Source organism: Psammomys obesus, unplaced genomic scaffold (assembly GCF_907164565.1).
Source record: "Psammomys obesus unplaced genomic scaffold, mPsaObe1.curated_primary_1811, whole genome shotgun sequence".
NCBI lineage: Eukaryota > Metazoa > Chordata > Mammalia > Rodentia > Muridae > Psammomys > Psammomys obesus.
The window spans coordinates 432,225-439,073 of record NW_026590490.1 but is presented as its reverse complement, the minus strand read 5'-3'; positions in this window follow the sequence as shown (position 1 = coordinate 439,073).

Sequence of the window (6,849 nt, the reverse complement as noted above, 5' to 3'; positions counted from 1 at the left end):
AAACAGCATCATGAGCTGGGTACATATGATCCAACACATATGCCCATAGGGGATATTTCACATCTAAGCCATAGCATCCTATTTTCTTAGGTGGTTAAGGTGGCACAACCTGCTCCATGGGCCACAGAGACTTCAGTTGACATAGTCCAACCCTGGGGATATTTACTTAGTCATGTTCAGGAAGACACTGACAGGAAATCAGGGACATTAATCTAAGAGAAAGACTGGGGCTTACTGAGCCCATCTTCCAGATGCTGCACAGCCACAGCCCAGATAACAACCTGAGCCTGTAGGTTCCAGAAGCTCATATTGCCCTCCATATTTTAACCTTGTCGAGTGAGTTTCCATTTTGTTGGGAAAAAAGACAGACAGAAAGCCAGTCTAGGGAAGCTGGGACTTGTAAACCTCAGGTTTCATTGATAGGAGACATGTTCCTCCCTGAGTGCTCACCAGCACTGAAAGGAGTTGGAAATAGCTGGCATGGCAATTCTGAATCTCCCAGGACAGGGCCATAGATGGTTTTCAGTGATTCAAACATCACCCATAGGTGGAAGCCTTAATCACAAGTTGTAGCCTGAAGGTGACATTTATACAGTCAGATAAAGTCTGGATACTGTCGTCGAAGAGCTGTGCAATACAAAATGCCCAGCCCCTCTGAGCTTAACTTTCTTGTTAAGTTAAATATATATATAGTATAATGATCACAGAGAATTGAGATAGTGCAATGACAGAAGGTTCTTTATAAACCATTCACGTTCTTATTCTTCAACAGTTCCACATATGAATAGATCTTCCTTCCCCTCTCATATCCCCTCCCAGTCACATCAAAGCCTTGATTTTTTTCCAAACAAGTTCCTCCTACTTTCATTCTCCCCGCCTGTGTACATGCACATGTGTGTATATGTATGAATGCATCAAGTTTAGTGAAGTTTGATTACATTAGCATGGATGGGGGCATTATTTACTACAGCATAGGCAGCTAACCATGACTACACTACTGGAGAAAATGACACCTCTACCCCAGTAGCCATTAACTACCCATGTCTCCTCCCTGTTCATAGTCCCAGTCTTCTGTGGAGGTAACTATACCTCCTATGATTTCATGTGTACCATGACCATGTCATGTACAGTGTAAGCAACACTGCATTTTATTTTCTATAATGATTAGTTCACTCCTTGGTCAGTTATTTTGGAGCTGTGTTTGGCACCAACCACACTGAATTCTTAATTCTCCCCAACACCAGTGAGGGCATGTTTCCCAAGGAGGTGATGTCATCAAGTGAACAGATTACTGTGGCATTTCATAAAATTCTATAGAGAGCATTCATGCCTGGCTTGAGGGTAGCTTAAATTGCCAATCCAAAATTGTGGATGTTTTCTTCTCCCATCCCTCCCTCATCTTCCTACCAGGTACCTCACCTCCCAGGCAGCTCATCCTCAACTCTTCTGTACATGTAGAAACAGCATCTGCATACTACAGAGGCAGAGTGGGTCTGGAGAGAAGCAGGCTCTAAATTAAGCAGATGGGGCTTTGGCTACAATAGGAAAGCCACTGTGGAAGAAAGGAGACCCTGTCACCTAAAAATTATATGGTGCCTTATTCCTTTTGTAAACTTTTATGGGCTTCTCTTTTCTTATTATAAAAGTAATACTGTTTCTTATAATATTTTTATTGTAAGCAATATAAGTAATATTGTTTACTGAAGAGAACACAGGCAGAAAAGGAAGGGAATAAAGGCTCCGACAATCCTACGATCCAGATTTAAGTCCTGCTAACTCTGCTGCTGTTCCACACACACCCCTTGACGTGGATCTCTATTGCATCATGCTTGTTCTGGTTATATTGTAAGCCTATCTCAAGTTCACTTAAAATTATTTAAGATTAGTTGTTTTTTGGACAGCATCACACCCCAGGATACCAGAATCTACTTCAGCCAGCAACCTGGTTTTTCAGAACTGATCATTCAACCTATTCTCTTTTGCCCATTCAGTAGAAATTTTTGGCCACACAGTTAGCTTTGTGGGTCTCTTGTTTGACAGCAATATTGGCAGAGTTCCGCATGGCTCAGCCCAAGTGATGACCACACCTACATGGAGCACCCCCCCCCCCCACACACACACAGAAGCAATGCCATTTCCAGAGTTGCAGTCCTTTCTTGTCTCTGGCCCTTATTGGAGGTACCACCTTCCTTCCTGGCTTATCTCCCCATGGTTGTATCTGACACTATGGGCTGTTATCTCAGGCATGTTCTTCCAGAAGGTTCTGGACTTCCTCCAATCCCCCAGCCCTAGAAAGTAAATGTGTAATTTCTATACTATCTATTTTCTTGTTTATATTTTCTTCATTTCTTTAGACATGGTCTAGGTCTCATTCTATAGGGGAAGCTGGCAACCCTCTTTCTGTCTCACCGTACTGAGTGCTGGGGTTGCAACAATGTATCAACATGCCCATCTTCAATGTACAATGAAATTTAGAGATTTTCTAAAGCCCGAAAATCTCTGAGATGGGGGTATCACTCAAGGGCCTGGAGCTCTTATGGAAAGGGACAGAGTTCCTCTGCATTTACCCTTCCTCGTATGACTTCTACTCCATGCACCCCAGCATATCTACTGCATTCCCAGTTTTCAGTGTCCAGCCTAGGGAAGAAGTTGGGGTCTTAGCACACCTCTGTCACTAAAATACTGTGTTCTACCGAGGAAGTGCCTTCCCCTCTCTGGCCTGTCAGCGGTAGATAGCGTCAAGGGTCCTATTGGGTCTGATAGGTGCACCTGCACCCCATAAGGTATGCTATCTATAACAATGTGCCCGTGCCTTACAGGGAAGTATCCTTCTTTCCCAGGCCACAGAGAGTGAAGGTTGAGCTGAATTGCACACTGAAGCTCTTCTTCATCTTCCCACCAGGGTGCTGTGTGTTAGGTGCAGGAAACATCTGGCAAAGGGGCAGTTTGAGGCCACAGAAGAAAGTGAAGGATCTTTCCACTTCTTGAAACAGATGGTGAGAGCCACAGTCATGGGGTTCTGGGGCTCTGTGAGAATGTAGAAGCAAAAGTGTTTACAAAGGTAGAAAGTCCTAGGCAGGCAGCCCAGGAGCCAGCTTTCAGAGGCTCCTGCTGGCTTTCCCTGAACAGGGTAAGCATCAGTGGGAATGATGATGGTGCTGAGTCATAATCCCTGTGTCAATCAGAAAATACAAGGATATGGTGATGTCAATAAACAACTGAAGTGCCTGAAGGTATGAAGAATGAGATATTAACAACATTTCAAAGTACCACCATTACCACGAAATAATTACTTGCAATGAGCAAAGATGTGGCTCCACAGTAAAAAAGACCATACAGATGTCATATGACCAGGCAATCAAGTGAACACTCTTTATAGTGCAGCATATATAAACTCATGCAACCTGAAGGGTGACTGAGATGTGCAGGTGGCATATCCCAGACCTAATCACAAAACATCAGACACCCCCAAGCAGATGGATCGTTTGAGAGCACCAGTCAATGGGGTAAAATCATAAATGCTGAGATAAGACTGATGAACAGGTTCAGGCTAGAAGACAGTCAAAAGACAGGAAAGGCAGATGGCTCTGTATGTACAGCTCTTTCCACACAGGAATGGGAACCTGAGTTTGTATCCTCAGATATGGTAAAGCCAAAAGCAGTCACATGGAACTGTGATTTCAGCATTCATAAGACAGTGAGATGGGAAGTGGGAACAGGAGATTCTTCAGAAACTCTCAGGCCAGCTAGCCAGGCATACACAGCAGTGAATGAGACCCTGTCTCAAACCCATAGATGGGTCACAGCACACAAATATGAACATACGCGCACGCGCGCGCACACACACACACACACACACCTAAAAATTTAGAGAGACCTAGCATTGGTGATCTTGATCCTTTTTCTAGGAAGGATATTACTAGGATATTTGGGGAAACTTGGGGTAAGGTCTGAAGGCCAGATGATGGGATCAGTGTGAATTTTCCTGATTGTGATAGCCAACTCTGAGGTTACTCCTAGGTATTCCCTCTGGTGTTCACCTTCCTATGAAAATATGGTGGCAGACAGAGCATCTCTTTCAAAATTGGGTCACAGGAACTCTCATTTATCCCACCTCTCTTCACTGCTCACAGTTGACCTCATGGCAGACATCAAGCACAAACAACCAGATACACTGAGCCTTAGATACAGTCAATATTGCATCAAGCCATTGTTATTGGGACGAAAGTATTGTGATGGAGGGTAACTTCTACCTACGTGAAATGGCATGTAGGGAAAAGCTGTTTGGACCAGTGCTATGAAAGGATTTCAATGGATGCTGTGTCAGATGCATCAAAGACCTTCATACCATACCTGAAACTTTCTGCATATCTAGGATTGGTTCCAAAATGTTTATTTATAATGAAGAAATGTATCCAGGCTGGAGACTTGGAGGGAACAAGAATGATTGGTTGATCATTGGGACTCAAGTTACACACTGATAGGAGTACCACGCTGTGGCTGCTACAGAGCAGGGGTTGTAGATGACATATATATACTGCATATTTCATAAAGTTAAAAGAAAAGGGCTTGGAATAATTTACTATGATGACGAGATGGATGTCTGAGGAAATGGGTGTATTTAATCTGATTTAATGTGATACAGTATACATATAACAAAACATTACATGGTAACCAATCAATATGGATATTTTTATGGTTTTATGTTAAGCCACATTTAATCAAAAATAAACAATGGCTTCTGTGGACAGCAAGGAGGGGACAAAGTGTAAAATGAGCACAATGATGAGATTCTAAAATGTTGTGGTCTCTCTCTTAAGATACTAGCCACAGTTCCACCTTAGACCCTCTGTTGAGTCCTGAGGCATCATAATAAAGTTCATGCCCCCTCACTGGCCTCTCCACTTACACTTGGCTGCTCACTTTTTTCCCTCTAGACTCAGCTCCTCTCTGAACACCAAACAGTGCCTTTTCGCAGCCACAGTACAGCATGGAGTGGGTTGAAAGCAGGGCTACCTTTTGCATCTGACTGTGAGCCAGTGATGGCAATGGTGAGCTTCTCAGTCACCAGCCAGGTCCAGCAACATAGTAGGTGCTCAGATCCAAGGGCCCATGGCCTGACCAAGGTAATATGTAGGAGCAGGATGCCTACAGCCACACTGCAAAATGGATCAAAAATCAAAGAAACATAGCTAAAAGTTAGTCCTGTTATCTGGTCCTCAGAGACTTCTTCCTGGCTGTGGACCCTCAGACGGCATCAACATCTTGGAAGGATCCCCCAGGGAATTGCAGGGGACAGTAAAGGAGCAATCAGGACAGTAAAGGGGAAAGTAAAGGTGCTTCAGGCATGTTAATGAATCCCCCAAACAGAGGAATTAATTACTGTCTGTTGAAAGTAGACTTATCCCTTCCTTTGAGATGCATCTTGGTTTTTTTTTTTTCTTAATTAATTTCTAAAATTACGATATTGGTGTGAAGTCTAATTTATTTTACTTTTAGTATTGTTTCTCTGATAAACATTTTCATTTTATTCCTGGTGCCCACTTCACCACCAATTTATCATGTTAGCTCTCACTTCAGGGTATTGCCTCAGAGCAGCAGATACTGGAGGCCTCATAAGAATGGGAGGTGTCTTCTTACTTGCCCATCCCTTCCAAGCTCATGCTTCCTAGTTCTTTCTCTTTCCATGGAGATAAATGTGGTGTTATTTGTGGTTGGTGCTGCTACAGGGCTCCACTCAAACCCATTCCAGTGATGATTCCCCTCCCACCCAAATACACTGGGGCTTTCTCACCAAAGCTGTGAAGCCCCTCTTGTTCCCTGTTACAGTGATGAAAGGATGAGACAGTAAGCAGCTACAGTTTGCCACATCTCTGTCCCTTCTACCCCTGACTATGCCCTAACCCTATCTCCCATCGACTGACAGCACTTTTGGAAGAAGAGGGGAATCAGCTATTGGCAACAAGGAGAAAGGAAGAGTGGTGAGACCCTGGTTCCATCTTCCTTCAGGTCTTTCTCCTCTCACCCACTCAGTCAGTTACAAGACACTGAATCTCTTTCATAGACTAAGCTGCCTCAAGCTGGTTCTGACACTTTTCCTACCAAGAGTTCTACGTGGTGTGGCTGGGCTGATAGGATTTGAAAAATTGTGACTCTGCCTACTGTGCCCAAAGATGACCATCAGCCAAGTCAGAGTGTGGGTCTAGGATCTCAAAGTGGACACACATAATAAGAAACTACTTAAACAAAAAGGGGTTTATTTTAGCTCACAGTTTGAGGGCATACAGTCCACCCAGGTTGGAAAGAAATGGTATTATGAGTATAATGCAATTGCAGAGAGCTAACTGCTGGTGTTCCATGCATGAAGTTTTTAATTAGTCTGAGAAGGCTTGCCCCTGCCTGCTCAGCACCTTCCCCTTGGAATCTCCAGGAAGAATACTGCTATTTAAGGCATATGGCTCAGGAGATCAGACCTAACTGCTGTTTCAGCCTTTTTTTTTTTTTTTTTTAACTTTTGTGCTCCTGCACATTGGGCTCTTTGGCCTGGCCTCCTACCACAACCTGCCTATTCAGTTCAGGTCATGCCTCTTTTGAACCACATCGTTAAAAAAAAACACACACACACACACAACAAAAACAAAAACAAAAAAAAAAAAACCCAAAACAACAGCAACAACAACAACAAAAAAACTCATGCTGCACCTGGGCTATGGTGTCTGCTCATGTTGCGACCTTATGATGCTGTGAACTATATAAGGACATATATCAGTCCCCTCCATTCCTGGACCTGGATATAACACAGGAAGAGTATTGTTTATCAAAAAATACTTACTGAGTGCTTACAAGATA